General features: G+C 40.7%; 1 long non-coding RNA gene across 1 annotated transcript; it reads right to left on the bottom strand.

Annotated features, from left to right (window-relative positions):
- Window positions 1-3,741: 3,741 nt before the first annotated feature.
- Window positions 3,742-15,212, bottom strand: LOC138822026 (uncharacterized). The gene is made up of 3 exons (XR_011370303.1): window positions 15,131-15,212; window positions 5,092-5,164; window positions 3,742-3,812 (listed from the first exon to the last, which is right to left on the bottom strand). It is a non-coding gene; the product is annotated as an uncharacterized lncRNA (long non-coding RNA).
- Between the last annotated feature and the right edge of the window lie 604 nt (window positions 15,213-15,816).

Here is a 15,816-nt window from a genome sequence, read left to right as displayed (position 1 = left end):
TTGAAACAATGTTGATAATTTCAATTATTAATTTATTAATTTAATCTTTCATCTTTCGTGTATATTCTATTGTACACATCATTTAATTATTTGAACTCTTTTTTTGTTTGTCTTTTGTCAATCATGGGTCCTGAACTCTGGGCCTGGGCACTGTCCCTTAGCTCTTCACCTCAAGGATATCACTATACCACTCGGACCAAAGTGCCACTTCTGGACTTTCTGCTTATGTGGTACTGAGAAATTGAACCCAAAGGCTCATACATGCAAGGAAAGCACTCTACCACTTAGCCACCTTCCCAGGCCTGAACTCTGTATTTTTTCCTTTAGACATGGGGCTTGAATACTGGGCATGGGTGCTGTCCCAGAGCTTCTTTGCTCAAAGTTAGCACTCTACCATACAAGTTTAAACCATAGTGCCATTTCTTGTTTTTTAATGGTTAATTGAAAATAGCAGTCTCATGGTAACTTTTCTGCCCAGGGCTGGCTTTGAAACACCATCCTCATTTCTCAGCCTCCTGAGAAGGTAGGATTACAGGCGTGAGCCACCTGTACACTTGTGCTCATTTGTTTTTCTTTTAACTGTAATAAAAGTTTAGTTCCCCCACCTAAATACGTGCACACTGAGATGCAATTTGGCTTTAAATAAACCACTAGTTGAGGATGCTGAGATTACAAATGATGGCAAATTGTTTTTAACTTTTTGTAATATGTGAAGCTTGAACTGAGCGCCTGGTTGAAATCTCTGTTCTCTTGTGCTCAAGGCTATCACTCTACTAGTTTGGCCCACAGTGCCTCTTTTAGTTTCTTGGTAACCAGTTAATAAGATAATAGACTCACAGACCTTCTTACCAAGGCTGTTACTAATCCTCGATTATCAGATCTCAGCCACCTGAGTTGTTATGATTACCGGCATGAGCCACTGGCACCAGTTTTTTAAAAGGCAACAACAGATTACTTTAGGGGAGGTTGCAGGAGGAAAGAGCTAGAGGCTAAACAAGCTCTCACATAGAAAATAGTTGTAGTGTTCCAGTGAAGAGTCCTAGGCCAGAGAATTACTAAGTGTGCCATCACAGTACAGAGAGTTTGGCCAGAGAGGGAAAATACAGGCAAGGAGACATATCTGAGCACTTGCCATTAGCTGCAGCTGCAGTGGCGGCAGCAATGACAGCAGCCTAGCCACCAAACGAACAACACAGAGTCTGGGACAATGGTGCCAGAAACAGCAGGTGACAGGATTCTTCTTAAAACCAGAAAGGGCTGACAAGTAGCAGGTATCTTCTTCCTGCAGATCACAGACCAGAGACAACCCAGGCACCAAGACTCCAGGGTGAGTTGAATCCTGACATACTCACCTGCACTCACCCCCGGAGGTCTCCATATTTGATATTGAAAAGGCCCAGCTGAGGAGCTAGCTCCAACTCAGGCCTTGGGAAAAAAAACAAACGAGTCATTTAGGAGGTCACAGGTACCTGACCTGACCTGCCAGGCTCAGCTCCTCCCTGGGAAAAGTCACCCAGCCCAAGCAGACAAAGCTCTGCCATGAGGGGAGTGACGTTCTTCACTGGGTAACAGAGCCAGAGGCTGCCCCTCCCTACAGCAGCCTAGACAATCAAGTAAAATTCAGTAAACATAAACCCTGAGAATGGCTCCAGGCTGGGCTCTGTGAGTGTCTCAGAAGCTACCCCTCAGGGAAAAGCTACAATTTGCTGAAAGGCCTCATTTCTACCCAGAACCTAGCCTCATCACAACTTCTTCAAACTAGAGAAAACAGCCATCTCCCTCTTTTGTGAAACTCAAAGCAGATCTCTCTCTCATTGAACTAGCCTGGGAGGAGGATCACAAAATCCTGGGTAAAGCAGAGCATTTTTCTGCCTGCTCAAACAAATTGACTTAAGAAAACAATCTAGCCACAGGCAAAACAAAAAACACAAGCAGATTAGAGACTCCATCAAGAGACTGGTTACAGACACAGGGAGATACAGGATCTTCCCATCTAATCCCTCCGCGCCCACCCCCAAAGAAAAGAGCTCTTTGTTGTACCTTTTTTGTTTTTTTGTTTTTTTAAAAAATTGTTTTCTATTAATCTTTTTTTCTCCCCTCCTATTTTTTATTTTAGGTGTATATGTGTGTGTGTGTGCTTTGTTTAAATCTCTACTGACCTTTTGGTCCTTTTTTCCTTTTTTTTTCTTTTTCATTCTTTTCATTTTTCTTCTGTTTCCTTCTTTTTTGTGTGACTTAATTGCTGTTCTGCTCATCCTCAGATATATGCCGTCATCAAATATTAGACTGAAAGACCATAGTCCCCTAGGATACTTTCATCAATGGGAGGGCACCCCAGAAACTCAGGCTCCAGGCCAGGAGATGCAATAAACAAGTGGAGTTTATTTGACGTTTGCGCAAACGGACTCTCTGCCATGGTCAGTCAGAGAGCCCTGAGCAGCGGTTACAAGCCTTTTTAAAGGCAAAAAAAAAAAATGATTAAAGCATAACACAAAGCATCCCATGATTGGTCCATTTAAAGGTCACCATATACGCCAAAAATCACTTTGCCAAGCGGGAAATTTTGTAACACTCTTTGTAAAACATTTGGCTCATGGTTGGTTTAAGGGGGGTTTACATGGTTACAGGCCTATGATTGGTTGACATTTGGCTTTGCTTGGGGTCTTGCCAGGTGGTCGTTATCTCAAGGTCCTGTCTGGGATATTTCTAAATGGGAACTGAGGAACACGTACTGTCTGTTCTTTATCTATGACCACTGACCTTGTTCTGGGGCCGGCATCTGGTCTCTGAAACTTCTTAACTCATTTCTGGGAAGGAAGGGTCAGTGCTAGCGTAAGCAAGTTTACAGAAGCACAATCAGCAGTTAGCAAGTTAGTAATGGTAATGGGCAATTTTTTATCTTTCATTCCCCCCTTCTTCTCTCGACTAATTTTAATTAGTGTGGGGTGTCAGTTTTTCTGAGTGCTTGGTATTGAGATCTCAGAACTAATAGATGGACTGTGCTGATTTTTTTTCTTTTACAAATGATACCAATCTGTTGAGTATACCATTTGCAACATACTCCTACCATTTGCTACATACTTAAACTTTCTGAGGTTTGTCTTAAAGACAATTTTTAAATTTATCCAATTCCTTTTCCAAGGCTTTCTTTACCATTTGCTACATACTTGAACTTTCTGAGGTTTGTCTTAAAGACAATCCTTACTTTTTAAATCCTTTCTTCTCCAAAGAGGACATTTTTTCCCCAATTCCTTTCTCAAAACTCTCTTTACTACCCTCCTCTTTGTTACAATTCCTTGAGCTTCTTTGTGGCTACAGTTTAAAACTTCCCAATTTTTCCTGTGGCTTGTGAAACCAAGTTATCTCAGAACAACCTCAAGGTACCACTGGGCTGGAGAAGCTTGCTAGATTTTAAGGCTAAGAGTATTACTTCCATTGATAACACACTCAGGTTATTACCATACCAGAGCCAAACTAGGCTGTGACCATAGAGTGGATTTCCAGTCACTATGCACTGAAGTACCTAAGGCAAGCAAGCCAGTGATATCCTTGTCCCCAATATCCACTGTGGGAAGAGAGGGTTTCTGGATATCACCCAAAAGAATGTCCCACAAGATCTTAGGTTTAGCAGCAGTCAACCAGGAAGCAGACTCAGGTCATGGAATCAGGAAGGAGTTTCTCCAGGTGGTTGTCAGGACGTCGTCGAACTTTACCCATTAGGGTATGCAACAGCAGCAGCAGCAGCAGTAGGGTCTCTCAGTGGCTCCAAGGGACTGTCATACCTCATGCTGGGCTGTAAATTCCTACACAGACTGGTTAAGGATACATTGCATAGGCTTGGCAGACTTTGATCCTGCTAGTTTTTAAGATCTTTAAACAATAGTCCAGGACAATTTACCAAAATCACAACTTTTTTATTAACCAGATATTTTTGTAAATAGACACAGAAGGCTCAGAAGGCTTAGTCTTGTAGCCATCTCTGACAGATGCAGTCTCCACACCTTGCACACCGACAACTATTAACACTATTCTTTATGCCTTTTTAAAAAAAATTATTTTATCTATTTTGCCTCATTTTTTCAAAACTGACTATGGACCCTTGATCTTAAAATGGGGGTAGAAGGGCGAAGTTCCATCTTCTGTAACTTCTTCAAGCTGACTTCAGGGGCATTGATCTTACTTAGCCAGGAACCTATAACCTTAGCCTATTTTACAAAGAGGCTATCAGGGTTAGATGTCATTAAGAACAATATTTAACTTTTGTCAACTGCACAGACCTTTTCTCCGGCTACAGCAATGTAGCTTGTTTAGCATTCTGGTTTGCAAAATCATCTTTCTAGATGGCTTAGGGATGTGATCTCTAATGATCCCAACAATGCCTAAGTTATCTTTGCAGGCCTTTAGACAGATATCAATAGAAATACACTCTCAGGTTTACAAAATTTTTCCTGAGCAGATGAACTTCATGTAACTAGTGTCAGCTCAATTAGAGCTGCCAATTAGAGCTTTTGGCACATAAAGGGGTTGAGATTTAAACTATCCCCCACATTTTATAACATTAATTTTTTACTATCACAGAGGACTGGCAAGTTCCTGTCCCTTACAAGGTAGTCATGAACATTAGGCATGCTTACAAACTATCTCCCATGACCTCCTGGCTCTGACCAGTTTTGAAGGGCCACACAGAAATGATTCTAGGATCTGACATTTCTGCCATCCAAGCAGTGGCTTACTGTCTCTAGATGTTCCTCCATTGCTTTTGTCCTAGGAGTGTCTTCTCCACATTGGGATAAATGCCTCATTGGCATTTCCCTTTAGCTGGTCGCTCGACCTGAACTCGGGGCCTGAGTGCTGTCCCTCAACTGTACAGTTCAAGGCTAGTACTCTGCCACTATGAGTCCCAAAGCAACTCTGCTTGCTCTTTCAGCACTCTGCTGGCTGAGTAGAGGTGACAGTCTCACAGGGACCTTTTTGTGCCTGGGCTGGCTTTGAACCAGTTTGCAGATCAATGAGTCTTATAAAAGGCCACCTTACTCCAATTAAAAGCAACAAGGCTGTCAACATAGAAGTAGCTTTTAAGCATGCTCTTACCTGAAACGTATTAAGAGTCAAAGTTACATCAAACAAACTTGTAAGAATCCTCTGTGCTTTGCTCTGGGCTTTGCTGGAAAATTAAAAAAAAAAACCCTATAAGAGCAAACTAGAGTGGGAGTTCCGGGAAGATGGCGGAGGAGAAGCTGGAATCTGAACAAGCTCTCGCATAGAAAGCAGCTTTAGAGTTCCAGTGAACAGTCCTAAGCCAGAGAATCACACCAAGTGTGCCATCACAGGACAGAGAGTTAGACAAGAGAGGGGAAGCCAAGGCAAAAAGAAGCACCGAGTGGTCGCCAGCAGCCGCTACGGCGGCAGTGGCGGCGACAGGGTCGCAAGCGGCAGAGACCACAGCCGGGGGCCATACCTGAGCGCTCACACAGAGAGTCCGGGACGAAGGAGCCAGACGCAGCGGGCGAGCGGATTCTACTCAACACCAGCAAGAATCAACAAAGAGCGGACATCTTCACCCTGCAGCTTGCAGACCAGAGACGACTCAGGATCCAAGACTCAGCACCAGAGACGACCCAGGAGCCAAGACTCGACGTGAGTACAAGCCCGACATCCTCACTCCTCAGGGAGCAGAGGAAGGAAGGCCACCCCTCCCCCCCCCAGCACCGGTGATCTCCATCTTGGATACCGACAAAGCTCGGAGTTGCTGCTAGCTCCAGCTCAGGCCTTGGAATAAAATGAGTCATTTAGCAGGTCACAAGAACTTAACGCCGAAGTGACCTGCCAGACTCAGCTCCATCCAGGGAAAAGTCACCCAGCTCAGGCGCCAGCCTAACCTCACTGGGTAACCAGAGCCAGAGGCTGCCCCTCCCTCTAGCAGCCACCACAATCAATTGAAAAACAGAAACCCTGAGAATGGCTCCAGGCTGGGCGCTGTGAGCTTTATCACAAAAAAGCCCCAGGGAAAAGCTACTGTTTGTTGAAAGGCCTCAACACTACCCAGAACCTAGCCTCATCACCACATCCCCCTCTTTTGTGACTCTCAAAGCAGACCACCCTCCCAGAAAACTAACCTGGGAGGGGGATCTCAAAATTTTGGGTAAAGCAGAGCATTTTTCTGCCTCTTCCAACCAATCGACTTAAGAAACCAATCAAGCCACAGGACCTCAAGCTGACCAGAGACTCCAAGAGACTGGTTGCAGATAAAAGGGAGATACAGGATTCTTCCCACTCCTCCCCCCCCCAAAAAAAAAAAAATCAAAAGACTTTTTTTTTCTTTTTTTCTTTTTTTTTTTTTTTTTTCTTCTTCTTCTTTTCTTTTTTTTTGCTTGTTTTTTGTTTTTTGTTACCTTATATATATATATATATATATATATGTATATAAATTTTTTCCCTTCTAAAACTTTTATTAATCTTTAATTTTTGCCTCTTCTGAAAAAATAATTGTTTTCCAGTAACTTTTTTTTTCTCATCTTATAATTTTTATTTCAGAATTACGTGAATGAGAGTTTTCCTTTCTTTTCTTGTCTTCTTTCTCTTTTTCTTTCTTTCTTAATTATCTGTTTGTTTTTTATCTAGCTCTACTGAACTTCTGACCTTTTCTTCTCCCTTAAAGCTTTTCACATCTCCTCAATGTCCCTCCCCTTCTCTGAACATATTCACATTCCTCTCTAAATAGATGGTCTTTTAACCTCTATAATAACATTAATTTTTACGTTTCTATTCTTTTTCTGGTCTCTCTTTATTCCCCTTTCCGTCTCTTCTTTTTCTCTCTCTCTCTACTTGCATCCTACCCAACCCATTTCCTGCACTGTGATTAGGACATAGTTAACTCTCCTTGTGCCTCCCAACACCAATCTATTCCGATTTTTTACCCACATCTCTCACTAATCCTAATAATTTCTGGTTTTCCAAATTCTTTTCTGCGGTTCGAAGTCCTTTAACATATAGTCGTTTGATGTTGAATAGATGTATCTGTTGAACTAGATTGTATCTGTAGACTATTGACTGTACAAATGCAAACTTTGGTTGATGGTTGCCTTAAGATAGTGTTCTAGCACAAAACTGGTGCAATCTTTATCTCAAATGGGCCGAGTAAGCCGGAAAAACACAAGAAAAATGGCAAATTCGGGTATCTCAATTCCCAACCTTGATAATCAGGGATTAGAACAGATAAAGAATAATCCAGAGGAGAGTTCCCAAATAGCTCTACAAACACTAATAGCAAACATGATAAATGAGAAGTTTGACAATGTACAAAGGACTCTGTATGAGCGTGATAGGGAGAGAGAGGAGGCATCCCAGAAGTTTATACAGGAATATCATAAGCGTGAGGAAGCTTCTCAAAAACAGATACAGGATTTGCGTGAACAACTTGAGAATACTCAAAGAGAAAGGGAGGAATGGCGCGAGCAGGCAGAGAACACTCAAAGAGAACTGCAGGAATCCCACAGAAGGGAGGAAACTAATCAAAGAGTAATTCACGAATTAAGAGACCAGGTAGAGAATACACAAAGATCACTAAAGACATTCATGGAATCCATTAACAAAGAGCTGAAGGAAGTCAGGGAGACCACAAAGGGAATGCTGAATGGAACCCAACAGAAGGAATGGGAGTCCAAAGAAACCATAACCAATCAACTAAGTGATTTGAGAACAAACACTGAACACCAAATTAAGGAAGTAAAGAAATTCATACAAGACCTAAAACAGAGCTTCAACAAAGAACTTGAAGCCATCAAAGCTGACCAATTAGAAGGAAAAGAGATAAAAAACAAAGTAGAGAGTCTTGACAGCAGGTTAGACCATGCAGAAGATCGAATCTCAGGGATTGAAGACAGCCTAGATATTATAGAGAAAGAACATACAACCATCCAAGACAAGTCCAAGAAATATGATAGGTCTATCCAACACCTGGAGGACACCATCAGAAGGCCCAATTTAAGGATAATGGGTGTAGAGGAGCACCTAGAAACAGAAGTTAATGGTCTAGGAAATTTGTTTAACAGGATCCTAGCAGAGAACTTCCCAAACATACAAAAAGATAGGCCTATTCAGATACAAGAAGCTTTTAGAACCCCAAATAGACCAGACCAGAATAGGACATCTCACCGTCACATTATAATCCACACAGGATCAACCCAGACCAAGGAAAAGATCCTTAAAGCTGTCAAGGAGAAAAGGTTAATCACCTATAAAGGGAAACCAATTAGAATTACCTCAGATTTCTCAGCAGAGACAATCAAAGCAAGAAGAGCCTGGAATGACGTATGCCATGCCCTAAAAACAAACAACTATCAACCAAGAATACTGTACCCAGCTAAACTCTCCTTCATAACTGAAGGCCAAATAAAAACCTTCCATAGCAAAGAAAAATTGAAACAATACATCTCCACCAAACCAGCCCTGCAAAAGATTCTTAAAGATGTCCTACACATAGAAAACCAACAAGAACGCAACAAAGGCCAAGAAATTGCACACAAACTGAGAATCCAAGAACCTTAGGAAGAACCCAGTTTTCACAGCCCCCAAGAAGGTGGATAACATGGCAGGAACTCCCAAATACCTCTCAGTCCTATCTCTTAACGTTAACGGACTGAACTCTCCAATTAAGCGACATAGACTGTCTAGTTGGATTAAAAAACAAGACCCTTCTATCTGCTGCCTGCAGGAGTCACATCTTGCCCGTAAAAACAAACATATTTTCAGGGTTAAAGGCTGGAACAAAATCTACCAAGCAAACGGCCCTCATAAACAGGCGGGAGTTGCAATCCTAATATCAGATAAAATAGACTTCAAATTAAAATTCGTGAGAAGAGATAAAGAAGGTCGCTACATACTAATTAAAGGATCTCTCCTTCAGGAGGATATTACAATTCTAAATATCTATTCGCCAAACAATGGAGCACCCAAATTTATCAAAGAAACACTACTTTCCCTCAAATCCCAGATAGATCCAAAGACATTAATCGTTGGGGATTTTAACACACCACTCTCCCCACTAGATAGATCAACTCGGCAAAAACTCAACAGAGAAACTGCAGATCTAAACAGCTGCATAGATCAACTAGACTTAACAGACATTTACCGAACATTTCACCCAGCAGCATCAGAATACACGTTCTTCTCAGCAGCACATGGAACGTTTTCTAAAATAGACCACATTTTAGGCCACAAAGCAAACTTGTCTAAATTCAGAAACATTGAAGTTATACCTTGCATTCTCTCTGACCACAAGGGAATAAAATTAGAACTCAACACCAAAAGCCACCAAAGAAAGTCCGGTATCACATGGAGGCTGAACAACACACTGCTGAATCATGAGTGGGTCATGGAAGAGATTAGAAAGGAAATTCAAATGTTCATGCTATTCAACAAAAATGAACACACAAATTACCAGCTCCTCTGGGACACAGCAAAGGCAGTACTCAGAGGAAAGTTTATAGCTCTGAGCTCCTACATCAACAAATTGGAGAGATCGGAAACTAACAATTTAATGACACATCTAAACCTCCTTGAAAAAGAGCAGCAAGATAAACCCCAATCCAGTAGACGGAAAGAAATAATCAAAATTAAATCAGAATTAAATGAATTAGAATCCAAAAAAACTATAGAAAGAATCAACAAAACAAAGAGTTGGTTCTTCGAAAAACTTAACAAAATTGACAGACCCTTAGCAAACCTTATCAGAAAAAGGAGAGAGCACACCCAAATTAATAAACTCAGAGATGAGAATGGAAACATCACCACGGAAACAACCAAGATTCAGAACATTATAAGGGAATACTTCTCAAAACTTTATGCTAATAAGTTTGAGAACTTGACAGAAATGGACCTTTTCCTAGCAAATATTCACATGCCAAAACTAAACCAAGATGAGTTAAACCAGCTTAACAGGCCCATATCAAGCATTGAAATAGAAACAGCAATAAGAGACCTCCCAGCTAAGAAAAGTCCAGGACCAGATGGTTTTACAGCGGAATTTTACAAGGCCTTCAAAGCAGAGCTCACACCAATACTCCTCCAACTCTTCAATGAAATTGAAAGAGAAAGCTCACTACCGAACACATTCTATGAAGCCATCATAACCCTCATCCCAAAACCAGGCAGGGACTCATCAAAGAAAGAAAACTATAGACCCATTTCTTTGATGAACATTGATGCAAAACTTCTCAACAAAATTTTGGCCAATCGACTTCAACAATTCATCCAAAAAATCATACACCATGATCAAACAGGATTCATTTCAGGGATGCAAAGCTGGTTCAATATACGCAAATCAATTAATATTATTCATCACATCAACAGGAGCAAGAATAAGAACCACATGGTTATCTCAATAGATGCAGAAAAAGCATTTGACAAGATCCAACACCCCTTTATGATGAAGGTTTTGGAAAAATTAGGAATCCATGGAACATTCCTCAATACAATAAAGGCTGTATATGACAAACCTACAGCCAGCATTATACTCAATGGTGAAAAACTAAAGCCATTTCCTCTTAACTCAGGAACAAGACAAGGATGCCCACTCTCTCCACTTCTCTTCAATCTAGTATTAGAATGCCTAGCTACAGCAATAAGGCAAGATGCAGACATAAAGGGGATCCAAATAGGGAAAGAAGAAATAAAACTTTCCCTCTTTGCAGATGACATGATCTTGTATTTAAAGAATCCCATAGACTCCACTCCCAAATTACTCAAGCTGATTCAAAACTTTGGCAAAGTAGCAGGTTATAAAATTAACCCCCAAAAATCAATGGCTTTTCTATATGCCAACAATGAGAAATGTGTGGCTGAAATTAGGAAAGCAACTCCATTTGTAATAGCCCCACAAAAAATAAAATACTTAGGAATTAACTTAACCAAAGAAGTGAAGGACCTCTATGATGAAAACTTTAAAATCTTGAAAAAGGAAATCAACACAGAACTTAAAAAATGGCAAAACCTCCCATGCTCCTGGATTGGAAAGATTAACATCGTGAAAATGGCAATACTTCCCAAGGCTATCTACAAATTCAACGCGATACCTATCAAAATTCCACCCTCATTCTTCAAGGAAATAGAGGAGGCAATCCAAAAATTCATATGGAACAATAAAAGACCCCGAATAGCAAAAACGCTCCTCAACGGAAAGAACACTGCTGGAGGAATATCAATACCAAATTTCAAACTCTACTATAAAGCCATAGTAATCAAAACAGCTTGGTATTGGCATAAGAACAGACCTCAGGACCAATGGAATAGAATTGAAAACCCAGAAATGAACCTACAGACCTATAGCCATCTAATCTTCGATAAGGAAGCTAAAACAATAGAATGGAAGAAAGACAGCCTCTTCAGTAAATGGTGCTGGCAAAATTGGTTAACTACATGTAGAAAACTAAAGCTAGATCCTTATATATCACCCTGCACCAGAATCAACTCCAAATGGATCAAAGACCTTGAACTCAAAGCAGACACTCTGAAAACATTACAGGATGGAATAGGAGAAACCCTAGGTCTCCTTGGCTCAGGTCGAAATTTTCTGAATAGAGACCCGGAAGCACAACAAATCAAAGAAAGTTTGGACAAATGGGATTGCATAAGATTGCAGAGCTTCTGCAGGGCAAATGACCTAGCTGGCAAGATCAATAGAAAGCCCACCGATTGGGAGAAGATCTTTACTAGCCATACAACGGACAAGGGTCTCATATCTAAAATATACTTGGAACTCAAAAAATTAAACCACCCAACAACAAATCCTCAAAGAAACAACTGCCCAATAAATAAGTGGGCGAAAGACTTAAAGAGAAGCTTCTCTGAAGAAGAAAGAAGGATGGCCAATAGACACATGAAGAAATGTTCAACATCCCTAGCCATAAAAGAAATGCAAATCAAAACAACATTGAGATATCACCTCACTCCAGTTAGAAAAGCAAAAATCAAGAACTCTAATAACAACAGATGCTGGAGGGGATGTGGACTGAAGGGAACCTTACTTCATTGTTGGTGGGAATGTAAACTTGTTCAACCACTTTGGAAAACAGTATGGAGGTTCCTCAAAAGACTTCACATAGATCTCCCCTATGATCCAGCAATCCCACTTTTGGGCATTTACCCAAATGTTTACAAACAAGACCACACTAAAGCTACCAACACAACTATGTTTATTGCAGCATTATTTACCATAGCTAAGATATGGAACCAACCCAGATGCCCCTCAGTAGATGAATGGATCAAGAAAATGTGGTATATATACACAATGGAATTCTATGCCTCCATCAGAAAGAATGACATTTCCCCATTTGTTAGGAAATGGAAAGGTTTGGAAAAAATTATATTAAGTGAAGTAAGCCAGGCCCAAAGAAGCATAGGTCCCATGGTTTCCCTTATTTGCAATATCTAGTATAGGTATGAGTCAAGCGGAAAAGGCCAGATAATGTGATGTTAGGAAAATGAAACCTTAAATATGTATTTTAATGTTTTCGTTTCTTTCATGCATGTATTTCTAATGCATTTATAAGATTATTTCTTTGTTGCTTTGTATGTCCCTCCCCCACAGTGTAACCCCCGCTTTCACTATATTTGATGTTAGTATCACATGTGGAGGAGATGGGGACAAACAAGTCGTTTAAGGATTCAGGTGGACCTGTTGCAACAATGAGAAGTACAAAATGTCATGTCAAAACCAGCTTTACAATTTCGGTGTGGGGGGGGAGGGGGGTATAATTGGGTGGGGGGAGGGGGGTAAAATTGGGTGGGGGGAGGGGGGAGACGGGGAAGGGAAGTGAAGGGTAAACAAAGGAGGAGGCTGCAATGCTTGGTAAGAAATGTATGCATTATCCTGCCCATGTAATTGCTGCCCCTCTGTACAGTATGTTCTCAAATAAAATAAAATACAATTAAAAAAAAAAAAAAGAGCAAACTAGAATAGCAATCATTTTGATAATACTAATCTTTTTTCTTTGTGTACATTGAGGCCAATGTTAAGAACAATTTTACATTTAAACTTTATATCCAAAAATCCATTTCCTATTTTTTAAGTCTCCTTTAATCTTCTTTTTAATATTGTATACCTCAGTTTTTATTTGCATTTTGAAAATGTCCCTTGAAATCTTGAGGCCAAGTGTCACTCATTACCTCTTGGCTGCTTGTTTTATAACAGATACACATTAAGATTTTTAAACTCAAATGACAATTTTTCCTTAATGCGAAAATAACAATCATCATAACTGAACCAAAAAGCTAGACTTAACACCTTTATAACTTTTAAAAACATCCTAATTGCAGAACATAATTGAAAGTAAGCCACATTATACAAATAACTTTTTAACCCTCTTTTTAAGGCCTTCCTAATTTTAATGTTAACACACACAAGGGAAGTTTTAGCAATACTAATCAGATCATCACATCACTCATTTTAACCATCATATTTTCAGTGTCTATCTGCAGGGAAAAGAGAGAACAAAGATGGGCCACTCAGCCACTTCTATGGAATGGGCACACACACAATCTGACTCTTTAGGTTTAGATGAACTGCGTTTGTGCCAGCTTGCCCTCTTTCACCATGCGTGGACTATTCCCAGGGATTGTCCCACCATGCATGTCCAGCTGAACTGAACTTCTGCTTGTTCACCCCTCACCCCTAAAGATAGGTCTTCTGTTGGCTTCTAAGTTTTTCCCCTTTTCTTATCTCTTGGTTTTCGAATGAAATACACAGTTTTTAGACAGACAGAAAAAGTAATATCTTTGATGGTGTTAAACTAACCTTTATATTTAAATTTTTAATATTAATCCCCAAATTTTAGCCAAGGGAACTAGATCCCAAAAAGCCAATGCATTTTTGTTAAGCCAGATATCTTGATTACAGTATAAACAGTCTTATGCATTTAAAACATTAGTTTTTTAAAATACCAGATTTTCTAATTTGCAAGTTAAAGAAACTTTAAAGAGCCATTTAAAACAATGTGAAAAATTTTTAAACATTTTTGTTAATGTCCAAACCTCATAACCTTTTGAACTTTTAAATTTAAACTCACCCAATTGTTACAGCATGCTGACAATTCTTATCTTTGAACACATTCACAGACACACAAAAAACAGTCACACTCTGGTTTGCAAAAGCATCTTTCTAGATGGCTTAGGAATGTTATCTGTAATGATCCCAACAATGCCTAAATTACCTTTGCAGGCCTTTAGACAGATATCAATAGAAACACACTCTCAGGATTAACCTTTTGAATTTTTAAATTTAAACTCATCCAATTGTTACAGCATGCTGACAATTCTTATCTTTGAACACGTTCACAGACACACAAAAAACACTCACACAGATCTTAAAGCGCGAAAAAATCAAAATCAGTCATACGTACACCTTTTAAAGTTTTTAAACAAAAATTTAAGACAGTATTTCTTTTAAACTAGGTACCTTTGTTGGGCTTTATTTTCCCAGAGCTTGTTTGTCTAGCAAGGCAATTCACTAATTAGTCTCTTGAATCCCTTCTGTTGGAGGAGAGCTGGGGGAGGGGGTCACCTAAAACTAAACTAGTCAGATTTTTTTAATCCAATTTTAGACAAGAGCACTTCACAAATTGTTACATTGTCAGGACTAGCTGAAAAAGTCCAAACCAGGCACACAGCCTTCTACACCCTCCTTGCCGGCAGCCTCCACAAGGAGAAAATGCAGCCTGAGGCTTGAAGGGAACCAAACTAGCCCAGCTGGAACTTTTATTCTCCCAGAGATGTTTAAATAAATAAATAACAAAAATACAGATAAACACAAAAAACAAGGATCCACATTTAAAACTGGTACCAATTCTAAAACAGAAATAGACAAAAACTGAAGGCTGAGTTGGGGACTAATGGGCCCAAGTTCATTCCTACCGGAACCCTGTGCTGCTCCCACTCAGCAAGCTGAATCCAGAGTCTGCTGAGTGAGCCTGCCACACTCACCCAGAACTTCCCTACCCCAGAAAACATAAAACAAACACACACACTAAAGTAAACAAGACAAACAAGTGGCCACAAAGACAAAATCAAGACTCAGTGAATGGGGCTACATCTCACCACCATTCGCTTACAAGGGGACTCAACACCCCCTACTCACCTCCGGAGGATTTTTCTTTTAGATTCCTGCAGACGTTGACTGAGGGGCCTTCCAAGGCAGAGGAGAATTCCCAGTCATCTTGGGGCAAAGGAAAAGTAAAACCCCTAGCAGCCGTCCCCTCAGACTGACAGGTTCTCCCCCACGCTCAGACCCCCCTGAACCAAGGCCCAAGGCTGAGATCTAACTGGGGCCACTTGCAGGTGGTCAGTGGCAGCTTCATAATTGACAAACAAGCAAGTTACAAAAACAGAACCAGCAGTTTTTGTTTTCAAACGAACTAGGACAGGGTCTCGGGGTATCCTAGGAGGGGACTCACTTGTTGTCCCATCTCTATAGAGAATACAAAACACACATTAAAAACGATTAACACTAAACAGAGACAGACAGAACCAGATGCCGCGCGGCAACCAAGTGAATACAGATGAGGAAGGAAATTACAGATGGGAGTGGCCAGCCGTGCCTTAACTCCCGAGAACAGAGAGACACTCGGATCTCTTCCTTCCTCGAGACGACCCTGGAGCAGCACTCCAGGGCAGGACCAGGGCACTGGGCACGTCTGCTTTTCCCTCTGGCCCAAATACAGATTCAGAGGACCCTGGAGCAGGGCTCCAGGGCGGGACTAGGGTACTGGGCACGTCTGCTTTTCCCCCTAGTCCAAATACAGATTTGGATCCCAGAACGCAAAA

Source organism: Dipodomys merriami, unplaced genomic scaffold, assembly GCF_024711535.1.
Source record: "Dipodomys merriami isolate MVZ:Mamm:240054 unplaced genomic scaffold, mDipMer1.0.p SCAF_979, whole genome shotgun sequence".
Classification (NCBI taxonomy): Eukaryota; Metazoa; Chordata; class Mammalia; order Rodentia; family Heteromyidae; genus Dipodomys; species Dipodomys merriami.
Note: the sequence above shows the minus strand (reverse complement) of the source record. Positions and strands in the feature narration are given on the sequence as shown.